Genomic DNA, 14,980 nt, shown 5'->3' with positions numbered 1-14,980 from the left:
AAATAAATAGTACTGGGATAACTGGATAGCCAACCATTTAGGAAAATAATTAAATTAGATTTATGCCTCATACCAGACACAAGTGAGTTAGAAATCTAAATATTAAATATGAGACCACACAAATACCAGAAGAAAACACCAGTGAATTTATTCATAATCTGTAGGTAGCAAAAGAAAAGTTTTCTAAGGTTGATTCAAAATCCATATTCAATAATTAATTACGTAAAAATAAAACCTTTTTATGGTTAAAAAAATAAAGATGAAAAACTAGAAAATATTTGCAGCATATATCACAGATAAATGGCTAATATTCCCTTAAATATCTGAAAATAAAAAATCCAATAGAAAAATAAACAAAAAATACAAATAAGAAATTAATCAAAAAGACATTTTAATATGGACCTTAAAGATACAAAAAGATGTTAAATTCACTTATCATAAGAGAAATGCAAATTAAAATCATACCAAGAATCTTTCAGTTCCAGTTGAGATGGAGTAAGCACACTGTGTTCTGTCTTTACTCTCAGAATGAAGGTAATCCTTTACTTTGACCAGAAGAACCTGGTCCAAAGAGTGTAGAGGGAATCCCCATTGATTTTTTTTTTTTTAATCTCCCTATCTTTTCACTGCTTGGCCACAGAAGCACATACAGTCACAGGAAATACACAACAAAGAGGGGAGACTAAAGCCCTCTCTGGCCAGAGGACTAGAAAAGGGGAACCCCTGTGAACAGGAAAATTGTGGGTGAGATCATAGAGAGGAGACTTCAAAAGGGAATTTTACAAGATTGTGACCAAACTCCTGGACTTCCCCAGTGCTGCACATGCATGTATTTGATCCTAACCAGAACACTAAATAAAGTCTTTAAAAACTAAACAACAGGATGGATAACTGCCTAGCTATCAGCTGGCCTGTGGGTGGCATATATGCAAAACACATAGGTCTAAATAGCACAGCAAAGGCGGCTTTGAAAATTGAATTGACGTTAGAAACACAGACCACAAAAGCAGATCACAACTTGTAGCCTGTACACAGCCAGGTCAATTGCCTGTTTAACAAAAACAAAAAATGTCCATAAGAATTAAGACTCAGAGTATCATAACAATATTCAAATGGCCAGAATGCAATCCAAAATTATTTGACGTACAAAGAACAACAAAAGACTGAGCAATCTTATGGGAAAAGAAAATCAACAAACACCAGCCCCAAGATGACCCAGATATTGGAAATATTTTACAAAGACATTTTTCCCTTTTTATTCCTTTTTTAAAAAATTGACATGTAATATTATATTGGTTTCAGGTAGACAACAGAATGATTCAATATTTGTATACATGGCAAAATGAGCACCACAATTAGTCCAGCTAGCATCCATCACAACACATAGTTACAATTAAATTAAATTTTTTCTTGTGATGAGAACTTTAAGATTTACTATCTTAGCAACTTTTAAATATACAATACAGTATTATTAAATATAGTCACCGTACTGTACATTACATCCCCAGGACTTCTTTATTTTATAACTGGAAGTTTGGACATTTTGACCACCTTCACTCATTTCGCCTACTTCCCATCCCCCGCCTCTGGCAACCATCAATCTGTCAACCTCATCAAAGATTCCATGTATTAGTGAGGTCATACAGTATTTGTCTTTCTCTAACTTATTTTACTTAGCATAATGCCCTCAAGGTCCATCCATGTTGTTGCAAATGTCAAAATTTCATTCTTTTTTATGGCTGAATAACATTTCATTATATATAACAATTTCTTTATCCATTTCATCCATCAATGGACACTTACATTGTGTCCATATCTTGGATATTGTAAATAATGCTGCAATGAACGTGGGAGTGCATATCTTTTTGAATTAGTGTTTTTGTTTTCTTTGGATAAAGACCCAAGAAGTGGAATTGCAAGATCATATGGTAGTTCTGTTCTTAATTTTTTGAGGAATTTCCATAATGTTTTTCATAGAGGCTGCAACAATTTACATTCCCACCAACAGTACACAAGTGTTCTTTTCCCCACATCCTCACCAACACTTGTTATTTCTTGTCTTTTTGATAATAGCCATTCTAACAGGTGTGAAGTGATAATCTCATTGTGGTTTTGACTTGCATTTTCCTGATGGTAGTGATGTTGAGCATCTTTTCATGTACCTGCTGGCACCTGTATGTCCTCTTTGGAAAAATGTCTCTTCAGCTCCTCTGCCCATTTTATTTTATTGGATTGCTTGGGGTTTTTTTTTTCTGTTGCGTTGTATGAGTTCTTCATATATTTTTGATACTAACTCCTAATCAGATATATGATTTGCAAATATTTTCTCCCATTCAGTAGGTTACCTTTTCATTTGGTTATGGTTTCCTTTGCTGTACAGAAACTTTTTAGTTTGATGTAGTCCCACTTGTTTAATTTTGCTTTTGTTGCTTTTGCTTTTGGTGTCAAATCCAAAAATCATCAAGACCAATGTCAAGGAACAGACTACCTATGTTTTCTTCTACGGTGTTTCCCCGAAAATGAGACCTAACCGGAAAAGAAGCCCTAGCATGATTTTTCAGGATGACATCCCCTGAACATAAGCGCTAATGTGTCTTTTGGAGCAAAAATTAATGTAAGACCCGGTCTTATTTTCGGGGAAATGGTAGGAGTTTTATGGTTGCATTTTCTTATAAAGTTAAATATATGTTTACCATATGACTCAGCAATCCCACTTCTAGGTATTTACCTAAAAACCTATACAGAAATATTTATAGAGGTTTTATTCATAATCAGCAAAAACTGAAAACAATCCAAATGTCTTTCAGTGGGTGAATGGATAAACAAACTGTGGTGCATCCATATAAAGGGATGCTACTGGGCATAAAGATAAACTACTGGTCCACATAAGAACATAGATGAATCTCAGAGACATTGTGTTGAGTGAAAAAACCAAGTCTCAAAAGGTTACATACTGCATGATTTGATTTATATGACACTGGACAAGTGACAGATGTAGGGATGGAGAACAGATAAGTGGTGGCTAGGTTTATGGGTGGAGAGAGAGTTTGACTAAAAAGGGACAGCATGAAGGAATTTGGGGGGTGATGCAAATATTCTATATCCTAACTGTGGTTACACAAATCTATACATATGTTAAAACTCATCAAACTGTACACCAAAGCTTTTTTAGTGTATGGAAATTTTTTTAAAACACTGCACTGATATACCAATGTCCCCTGTCAAATTAGCAAAATTTTAAGTTTGACAAAGAATTCTGATGGCCATGCTGTGGGGAAATAGACACTTAAATATGTTGCTGGTAGGTATGCAAATTGCCATGTAAAAGGAAATCTAACAATATCCAAGAAAACTACGGATACATTTAACTTGTGGCTCAGCAGTGCAACTTCCAGGGATTTATTCTAAAGAAACACAGCAACACAAACATCCTTATGATTATTCACTTGAAGCACTATTTGTAATTGCAAAATATTGGAAACAGCATAAATGCCCATACATAGGACAGTGGTTGAGTGAGCCATAGTACAGGCACACAGTGGAATACTACACAGCTGTAAAAAGGTCAGCTATCTCTGTGAATTAATAAGAAGTGATGTCCAGGATATATATTATTAAATGAACAAAGAAAAATGTTAACGAGTGTCTATAATATGAAAAGAAGGAGAAATAAGAAAACAGATGTATCTGCTTATTTCTGAAAGGAGAAACACAGGAAGAATAAGTCAGGAAGTGAGACTGATTACTTTCAGGGAGCAGGGATGGGTGAAGGGTAGAGAGAATAGGAAGAGGTTGGAAGAGATGGGAGCAAGGGTTTCACTTTCCTGAATATCGAATATCCCAGTATGCGTCGTTTGATTCTCAGAACTGTATCCATGTTTCACATACTCAATAATTAAAATCAACAAGAATAGAAAAAAAAAAATCCCTTAAATCCTAATGTAGGCAGAAACAACAAACTTAATGTTATTTCAAGTGAATAAACATACGGCAGTAGGGCAGGAGTAATTTTACACCCTGTGTTTTGACTATATCCCCTCAGACTAATGATAAAGAACTACAATAAACAAATAGTGAACTTTAGTTCGTAGGCTTGCTTTTTGTAGTGGTATGGATAAGAAATTCTGAAACTATTTTCTATGCGTTATAGGTTTCAGCAAGTGTGTTGAGGATAATGGGAACTGGGTTTCTCACTGTTGGGAAAGGGAGTTACAAGTATGGAAAGGGATGGAAGGCTGAAATGAACCCTGTGGTACTGGGTTAGAATTGGAAGCATCAGTGTGGACTCACAGTGTGTGAGAGCTGAGTGTTTGGTGGTGACGAGAACACTCCCGCCCACAAAGCAGCTTCAGAGAGCTGTGAATGGTAGGGTTGCGCCTGGCCCCGTATTTACAGAAGCCCCACACGCTGGAGGATTGTAACATTGCCCATCTACATTCCAAGATCGGCCTCACTATTACAAAGATGATTTTCTGCCAATAGCACATATTTTATTTGGAGACTTGGAACAATAATGAAAGGAACAATCTGAGGCCTGTGAGTCAGACCTCTTTCTGTTGCAAGAAAAGAAACTGAGCTCAAACTAATTGAAGCAATAAGGGGATTTATTAGTGCCTATCATGGAAAAACCAGGCGTGGCTTCAGGTCTGGCTTGATCTAGGGGCTGGGATGATGTCATTAGGGCCCTTTCTCTTCATCACTCAGGCTTTCTCTGCTAGGTGAGCATGGTGCATTGGGTAGCTCAAGGCTCACCTCTGGCCAGCTTAGCAAGCCCAGCAGAAAGAGAGCCTGCTCCCAGCGTTTGGCAAGGAGGCCCAGCTCCTGGGGTGGGGGAGACAGGGCTCCCTTGACTGGCAGCTCCCCAGAACCATAGGGAGTGAGGAAGGGGCTCCTCAAAGGAAGCACAGAGAGGAGAGGCCAACAAAAAAGTAATAACTCTTCATTGCTTGCCCTGCCACATCACCCTTGTAAAGTTCTGACTTCCGTTTATGTCCACCAGGTGAGACTAGGTCAATTTCTCAAAAACAGTAAAAAGCAAAACTACCTGAATTGCTTTGCACCGTGACAAGCTCCTCTGAGGAGCTATAAGTGCTCATGGGCAGACTGGGCAGACCTGGGCGTGGCTTCCTATGGGTCCTTCCTCCCACACTCCTGTACTCAGCACAGGAGCTCGCCCTGAGCGTGAGCTCAGAGAACATTTGCTTACCTTCCAGGGGGCCCCCTCATCTGACCCAGATCATCTGTGTGTCCTCCATGGGCTCTCCAGGATGTACCAGTTCTCAGGTGGTAAATGTCTGAGACAGGTGTCTGGATATTCCTGCTTCACAACTCTTCCTGGCTCAGTCCCCAAACCCCACCTTAAAGGAAGGGCTAATTTGTTCTAGATATTTTATGTTTAATTTATTAATAGATGAATAAATAACAATCCCCTCTAAAAATCTTCCTAGCTAAAATTTTGGCCGTCACGGCCTCCGGTGGAGGAACTTAGAGACTCTAAAGTCCCATCCTTCTGTGAGCTGACACACCTAGTCCTTCTTAAGGAACATCTTGGGGCCCAGAGGCTCCATGTGGCCTCACAGGTGCTAGGAGAGAATATCGGCCTCCAGGGAGCTGTCAGAAGTTTGTTCTTGAACTCCCTGTCCCTTGAGTACGTATCAAAAGCCAGTGCTTTAGCACAGGGACTCTCAAACATGAGTGTGCATGAAAATCATGTGAAGTACATATTTAAAATGCAACATTTCAGGCTGACCATGTGAGGGAAGATTTGTCTGAGCATAGGGAACAGAAAGTGCAAAGGCCCTGAGGCAGGAAAGAGTGCTCTAGCCAACTATGAACAAAGTGAGCAAAAGGAAACGGGGCAGGAGAAAAAGGAGCCAGGGCAAGACAAGGCAGGGCCTTGAGGCTGGGACAAGGAGATTCAGCTTTTACTTAACTGGAAATAAAAACTGGAAGCCACTGGAGATTTTACGTGGAGGGGAACTACAGATCAGATTTTAATTTTAAGAAAATCTGTCTGACTATTCCATAGAGAATGGGTTATTGCAAGGCAAGAAAGAAGGCAGGAAGACCAGACAGGAGGCTGCAGGAGAGGTGGAGGCCCGAGGGGGGTGGGTGAGCTGGCGGGGACGTGGCTGGAGCTGGACAGCAAAGGAGATGGCAAGGCTTTGGAGTGTTACCCTTGGTCCCGATGCGCTTACTGTCCCTGTTTGTGTTCTCTTCTGTTCCAGTTCTTTTATCCCCTCCCCGCTCCCTGTTTTTTTTTGTTGTTTCAAAATGAAAATGTTGTTTTCATTATGAAAATAACATATTCTCAGTATTTAAAATTTAATCAATGCAGAAAAGGAAAAAGAAGAAATCAATCACCAGCAATCCCACCACCCTACCTGTGTACACAGGCATTTTGCGCAAGTAGAATCCCACCACACACGCTACTTGATAGCATGCTTTTCTCACTGGATAAAAATATCATGATTCCACGTACATAGATGATCTACACTTGACGAGAAGTTCAATCTCACTCAAGATGATTTCTTTGCTATTTATGCAAATTTCCTAAGCCAGAGAGAGACTTTCAAAAGGTATAGCTTTGAGTTTATAAAATTAGAAAACACAAGTAATTTTCCTAAAAGGCAGGAGAGGGGTTGGGGGATTTAAAAATTAAAATACCAGAAAACATACTCCAAACAGAAGAGCTAAAAAACGAGTGTAGTAATTTCCTCCCAGAGGGAAATGTGATGCCTGGACAAAATTCCGTTGTTTATTTTGCATGGTCTTAACTCAAGCTCCACAAAACACAGAGAGCAGTGGCAGGAAGTGCCTTTCTGTGTCCCGGTGGGGATGGGGCTCCCCATGTGAAGCCTCTGGATGTCTCAGGATTAGCCGAGAATCCTCAGAGCAACTTGCCCAAAACGCTAATTGTATTTGTGTCTCTGTCTTTGATTAGTGGCTTAGTCAGTTCTCTGGCTCACTATCATCTTAATCTTTTCTTTTTAACGTAATAAGGCAAAGACTCTAGTTTTACTTTTTTCATTTTCCTCCAGGGGAAAATAATTTAAAGACAAACTTGAAGGCATTTTATATGCTCTTTGTCTTTAGTAAATATTTAGCAACCTTTAATGTGGGAATGTTAGGTCTCCTTTCTCACCCCAGTCGTCAAATGGTTGCAATAGAAAGCAAAGGCCTTGGGATACTCGGACTCTGTCCTTAGCCCTCAAATATCCATCCTACAGCTCAGCAAAGAAAAGAATCAAAGCAGACAGTGTATATTGGGAGGAGTGGGGTTTTCCATTCCAGTGATCCAGTGTCAAATACAACCTGTAGAACGCAGATGATGGGTATATGGTGTTCACTGTAGATCTAGATTCTAGATTTGCTTGACTGACACTTGGCTTTATTAGCAGATAACAAGCCTTAGTGGCAGGCAACTTTTAGAAAGGGATTCTTACATTTGATAGGAGAGGGAGACATAGGAGCTTGCTGTCATTTTCCAGAATTTTCTGTAGAAGGGGCAGATACTGAATGTTTGAGTATGTCACCTACTTTCCACAATAGGTTGTGGTCTTTTAAGGGTATTGAGATTTAATGTAGTCAACATTTTGCGTATTTGTTTGTTTAAAATTATACAAATAACACCTCAATGTTGAAAAAATGAACACATTACAGATAAAATTTCCTTTGAAACCCTTGCTCCCAAATCCCCAGGCTCCCTACCCCCACCCTCCACCCCTGCCACATGCAATCACAATTTCAGTTTGATATACATGCTTCCAATCCTTTTTGTTATGGATACACACACACACACACACACACACACACACTCACTCACTCACTCACTCACATAAAATATGTGGTGTTATTGGTTTTTCATAAATGGTATTATAGTATACCATATTTATCATTCTATAATTAGTTCCCACCCACACTTATCAATATATCTTAGAGCTTTTTCTAAGCTCCTCATAGCTCTACCGTATTAAAGCAAACCTGTTGCATTGTGTAGTGTGTCAGTTTAGCTATTCCATAGTATGTGTTTTCTTTAATTCATTTTTTATTTTTATTTTTTTTAAGGAGAACGCAGCTCCCAGTGGCCCATGTGGGGACTGAACCATCACCCTTGGTGTTATCAGCACCACACTCTAACCACTGAGCTAACTGGCCACCCCCTCCATAGTATGTTTTTAGCCATTTCTCTATTGATAGACATTAAGGATGTTTCTGTTTTCTTTTTCTTTTCTTTCTCACCATTAAAAATAATGTTACAGAAAGCAAGTTTGTACACATTTACCTGTGCACAAGTATTATTTCTCCCCCGCCCCAGCTAAGTATCAAGAAGTAGCATGGCCATGTGATAGAAATTATAAATTATTCATATGTTTTATTTTAATGGAAATGACCAGTTTGCCCTCCAACATGACTTTCAGTCAGCTCCAGCAAATATTCCTTTTTATTAAGCTTTGGGATGGACTCACCCTGGGTTCCAAACAAAGCAGGGAAAGGAGGAATATGAACCTAAGTCTTTCCCTTAAGGCTCATATATGGGCCCCCATATATCAAGTGGCAAAAGAAATCCAGGGAGGCTACATCAGAACTAAAAGGGCTGGTTACTTAGGGGGCGGAGGGATGGGAATGGTATGGAAAGGAGGAAATGGCAGCAGGTAGTGAATGAGGTGCCACAACCCTTCTCTGAGTACCTATACCCTTTTATGTAGCCGGGACTCTTGGAACCAGGGTAATGGTTCACATACTGCCAGAATAAATACATCATTCAAATCAGCCAGGACGAGAAGAGAACCAAAACGGGGCACAAACAATAAGGAATGTGTTACAAATAAATCACATAAACACACGGAGGAGATAGGGAAGGAAAGCTCTAACCTAAGTAACTGGAAAATAATAGTTTGACTGGATACCTTAAGACTATAGATGAAAAGGACTGCACACAAAGATTGTAGTTGAGTTAGTAAATTTGTTTCTCTCTCTGGCTCTCACAGGGGATTGACTTAGCAATTCTGAAGCTATTTCATGTGCAAACTAGTCTGGGTCCTATTAGGAGACAGAAACCACACACTCATTTGAATAGGGAAAGTTTAATATAAAGAATGATTAACTATAATAAAGGACTGGTTAAATGAGGGATTGACTAGTAAGAAGTAGAGAGAACTCCGAAGAATACAGGAGTAGTGTACATAAGTAGCAGCCACTGCCCAGGGCTGAGAGAGACGACCCAAGGAAGAGCCGCCCCACCCCAGGGCAGAGCCAGACCTTGTCCAAAAGGGCGCGGCCATGGCTCATTAAATGCAGGGAAGTCGTTGTGGTGCCACATTGTCAGAAATTGACAGAAATCTACCTGCTATGGTGCCAGGAAAACTGTTCATGGGGAGGTGTTTCACTGGAGGCATTCTGGTATGAAACTGCCCCAAAGGGGTACCTGGGGATACTGCTGCGCATTGGTGCTTCTGGCTGCTGCGTACTACAGGAGCCAGCTGTTGGAATCTGGGGTTGGGGGTATTCTCTACACAGCAGGAACTGGACATTGAAAAGGCTGCCTGTACTGCAGGTGCTGGCAAAAGCCCTCGTGATACAGGAGCGGGCTGTTGGAGAAGCAGCCACACTGCAGATGCCTGCGGGAAGGACACACAACACCAGGTCGTCCTCCTTCCTTTTGCAATGTCTCTCCATTGCCCTCTACTGACAATACTTAACATGGTGTCAGCTGACGAAGGGAACTATTTAAATGGACAAACACTATTGAAGGATGAATTTGGATGTGAGAGGCAATAAATCGATAACTGGCAGAATCATCCCTTTATCTACTCCCCTTCCTTATGCTCCCTTTTCCACGTATTTGAGCTCTCATACAACAAAACATCTCTATAATTACACCTAATAAGAACAACTTTTTGCTTTAAAAATGAAGATAAAAATGAGGTGACACACGATCCCAACAGTTATTGTAACCATTGCTGGCCATATTAACTACTCCTTAAATTCAGTCACAGTTCCGCTGAGTATTGTTACCTAAAAACTAAACTGTGAAGTTAGCATTCAGCGACTAGTATCTAAACTAAAAAAGAAAATGTTTACAGGCCGGCCTGGTGGCTCAGGCAGTTGGAGCTCCTTGCTCCTAACTCCAAAGACTGCCAGCTCAATTCCCACATGGGCCAGTGGGCTCTCAACCACAAAGTTGCCAGTTCAATTCCTCGAGTCCCGCAAGGGATGGTGGGCTCCGCCCCCTGCAACTAAGATTGAACAGGGCACCTTGAGTTGAGCTGCCTCCCGGATGGCTCAGTCCGTTGGAGTGTGGGCTCTCAACCACAAGGTTGCCAGTTCGATTCCTCGACTCCCTCAAGGGATGGTGGGCAGCGCCCCCTGCAACTAGCAATGGCAACTGGACCTGGAGCTGAGCTGTGCCCTCCACAACTAACACTGAAAGGACAACAACTTGAAGCTGTATGGCACCCTCCACAACTAAGACTGAAAGACAATAACTTGACTTGGAAACAAGTCCTGGAAGTACACACTGTTCCCCAATAAAGTCCTGTTCCCCTTCCCCAATAAAAAAAGGAAATCTTAAAAAAAAAAAAAAGAAAAGGAAAATGTTTAGCATATAAAAATAAGCACATATGTATAATAAGCAAATAGAAATGTAGTTTCTAGAATTGGTCATAAAGCTATAATTGAAATCTGTGACTTCCTCCTTCACTACCCATTCAAAATTTCCCTCAGGCAGAACCTCAGCTTGTTGGGGTTATTTACCTGGTAGAGTGACCCAAACCTTAATTCTCAAAGACTCTAAGGACTTGATTGTCCTGTTTTTTCTTGGTTGTGCTAGTTTTTCATTAATCTTTACTGTTAGGCATGGAAATACTAAGAGGTGGCGTGGAGAATCCCTGGGGATACACATATATATAGAGAAATAAATATAGGTAACACACACATGTACACATTCGTATAATGTGCGTGTTAGTACACATGTATATATTTACTAACTCTGTCTGATGAGAGGACCTAGAAGCAATGACACCCGTAGCAATGAACGTACCTAGTGCCCAGATCTTGGTTTCTAAATATGAGTCTCTAATAAAAAGAACCAGAAATCCTTGGAGAAATAATTGATTCTAGCATCGGGACAGGGAAAATACAAGATGATCCCAGGACCTCTTGTGTACCAGGAAATAAGAACATAGCTCACAAAAGGACGGAAGCATGTCGAAAGGACACAGAACCCATCTCGAAGGGGCTATCAATGGCCAAAGCTGAAACAATTTGAGCAACAAAATAAATAATGGGTGTATTGGACTAAAACCCACAGAATAAATAAATATCCATAACTTATGTAAATAAATAAATGAATGGGGGAGAAAGGACAAGAAGATCCTCCTTACAGGAGAATTCCAATTAATAAATGTAGAAGGAATAAGGGAAATAGAAAAATCACCATTAGGACACCATAGTAATGATCGTTGCATGCAAGACCCACTCACAGATGCTAAAATTAGCTAGCAAAAGTCTGAGGATAAACGGAATATTTGTACCATCTAAAAGTTTCTCCACCAAGCTATTGATTAATTATGAGGGGAAAATAGTAATTTTGCAGTGGAGACACCATCTTCACCAAGTGACGAAGAGTAAAAACACAGTGACGTCAGATACCCCATGATATCATGCACATCATCATTTCTCTGACATTCTTACCAAAATTTCATAACTTCAATCCAGTCATGAGAAACATCAGACAAATCTAAGTTAAGGGACACTTCTGACTACTCTTCAAAAACATCAAGGTCATAAAAGAGAAAGAAAGACTGAGGAACTTTCAGAGATTGGAGGAGACTAAAGGGACATCAAAACTAGACACAATGTGGGATTCTGGATTGGATCCCAGACAAGGAAAAGGACATTTTTAGATCCTTGATATAATGTGATGGGAAGGGTACTTCACCTCTGTGGTCTTCCTCTCAAAAACCCATAACCCCAGTCGACTCCTGAGAAAACCATCAAAGTACAACTGAGGACTAGCCTACAAAGTACCTGATTAGTACTCAAAACTGTCAGTCATCAAAAACAAGGAAAGTGAGAAACTGTCATTGCCAAGAGGAGCCTAAGGAGGACATGACAACTAAAAGTGACATTAGAATAAACACAAAAGAAATCGGAATAAAGTATGGCCTGTAGTTAACAATAATATATCATCACCGATTCATTTATTGTGGCAAATGTACCACAAGAATGTAAAATGTTCATGAAAGGGAAACCTGGGTATGAGGATATAGGAACTCTCTGTACTGTCTTGTGAGTTTTTCCATAAATCTAAAATGATTCTAAAATTTAAAAATTTAGTTGAAAAATAGGTACAGTAGTAGGAAGACTGGTGAAATTCCAATAATGTTTGTCAATTACTCAGTAGTAGTATATTAATGGTAAGTGTCTGGTTTTGATCATTGTGCTGTGGTTACATAAGAGATTAACATTGGGGGAAGCTGAGTGGAGAGTATATGGGTACTCTCGGAACTATTTTTGTAACTTTTCTGTAAATTTAAAAATATGTCAAAAAATTTTTTTAATGAGCTTGAAATGCAGCCAGTTTTTTTTTAAAAAAGGAATTCAATCTATGGCCTTACACACCATTCTTAACATTGGTCTGGCAATGCTACTTGCATACTTTTAAAGGTATAGACTATGTCGAGTGTAGCCAATGTACATACGGCTCAATTTTATAGAAAGCAGCTTGGAAGTCATGAACAAAGCTGGAAGCGCAACCAAGGCAGTAAATGAGACCGCCTGGAGAGTCTCGGGGAAACACTGTGAGACATTACATAATGGCAGCCAGCAGCAAAGGAAGAATTTGTTCTAGGTTTCCAGTTTAAATTTATATATATATATTTACGTGCACTGGCGAAGGCCGGTGGAAGTCATCGTCTGACCTCTCCAGTGAAGGGAGGATGAACTGTTCTCACTTGCACTACCCCCACCGGACCCCAGCCTGTGCTAACCTGCAGGGGATTCCAGACAGTGAATTCTCTCTCTTTGCTGGAGCTAAGACATCTGTCATCTGGCAGGAGCAGGGATGCAGAGCAGCTGTCTCACCTGAATCCGCAGAGTCGTTCTCGTGAGAGAAGGAAGCCCCTGGCCCTGAGGGGTTCTCTGTCTGTTTTTGTTGCTGGTGTGAGGCTTACTTTTGCTCTTGAACTTGGCTCAACGCCTTGCTGTGTGGCTGTTTTTGCAATCTGTCACTGTCTTGCTCCATCTCTAGAGAAATTAGGCTCCAGAATTTCCTGTTCGAGGGCCTTAGGTTGGAAGACCAAAGTCGGGGCTCATTGCGTTTTTTCACAACCGAGGCGCGCTGGTTGGCCCTTTCCTGGCAGTGCGGGGCGTGCCCAAGACACCTGGGGTTGCTGCCCTGCTGCTTCCAGGTGGGAGAGTTATTCAACTGGGAGGATTTCCCCCCTCTGGGATTAACTCCAGAGGATAGAGAAGATGCTCCCTACACCTGTAAAATGAGCATGGCATGTCTCTTCCTCCTCTTTTGTCCTGTTTCCCTCAAGTGAGATGGCGATAGCAGACCCTGTTCCCCAACTACTTGCCCTCCTGAGCTAGGCCCTGCTAAAATGTAAATAGGGTGGTGTGTGTGTGTGTGTGTGTGTGTGTGTGTGTGTGTGTGTGGCGGGGGGGGGGGGGTTACGGCCTGAGCAAATGCTTTGAAACTCTTTACCCTTGGCTTCTGTGGTGGTTAATTATGTGTCAATTTAACTGGTTTAAGGGATGCCCAGATAGCTACTACTTCCAGATGTAAAGGTGTTTCATGAAAAAAATTATTGTTTAAATTGGTGAACTGAGTAAAGCTGACGCCCCCCCCCAATGCAGGTGAGCATCATCTCATGGGTTGAGGTCCCAAAAAGAATGAAAAGGCAGAGAAAGTGAATTCTCTCTCTTTGCTGGAGCTAAGACATCTGTCTTCTCTTTCCCTCAGACATCGTGACTTCTGGTGTCAGACTTTCATATTCAGTTTGGGACTTAGACCATCAGCCACCAATTCGCAGGCCTTCTGACTTGGAATAAATGTCACCACTGGATTTCCTTGGTCTCCAGCTTGCAGACGGCAAATTGTGGGACTTCTCATCCTCTGTAACTGTGAGCCAATTCCTGTATCTCCTCATATCTCTATCTATCTATCTATCTATCTATCTATCTATCTATCTATCTATCTATCTGTCTATCTATCTATCTCCTATTGGTTCTGTTTCTCTAGAGAACCCTGACTAATACAACTCCCTCTTGGTTCTCTTCCTGTTCCTCTGAACCCTCCTTTCATAGTTCATTTCTTCTAGCTTCTCTTTATATTCCAGCCTTTGAAACAGAATGTGACAGAAGGAAGTTTGGGTTCACGATGCAGCATAGTCTCCAAATAGCTGTGTGTCATTTGAGCCCACCAGGGACCCTCCCTGAGCCTCAGATCCTTCATCTGTTAAATGGAACTCTCCGTGGTTGCCTCCCAGGCTCAGTAGGTGCTGCTGAGTGTGAGGTGCTACACTGGAGAGTGAATTCCCAGAGGGCAAGGACCTCATGCCTTGAGCATGTTCTTTTCCAGGACCTTGTACAGTGCCCAGCATAGAGGTAGACACTCAATAAATGCTTGCTAAGTGAAGTTGAATATAAAAATGCTAATCATTATAATTATGCATTCGTATGTGTCACAAGCCATATCATTTAGTTTCAAGATGGTACAGGAGAAAACAAAAATCAACAAATCTGGTGGCAGAAGGTAAATGGATAGCTAAAAAATATAGGTGCGATACTTTGAGAAATAAAATGGCTGAGAGTTGGCATGGTTGCTCCAGGTTGTTTATTGACCGTGTCTCATTTGAGCGGCTCAATGGGGCCTCTTTCCTCTTGACATATGTGACCTGTCTGGGATCTTTGTTTCTAGATATTGATTACCCAGTTTAATTCCTAACCTGCTGACATAGCATGTCCATTTCCT

Source organism: Rhinolophus sinicus, chromosome 5 (genome assembly GCF_057876585.1).
Source record: "Rhinolophus sinicus isolate RSI-liver-muscle chromosome 5, RSI-T2T, whole genome shotgun sequence".
Taxonomy (NCBI): domain Eukaryota; kingdom Metazoa; phylum Chordata; class Mammalia; order Chiroptera; family Rhinolophidae; genus Rhinolophus; species Rhinolophus sinicus.
This window is presented reverse-complemented; position numbering follows the sequence as displayed.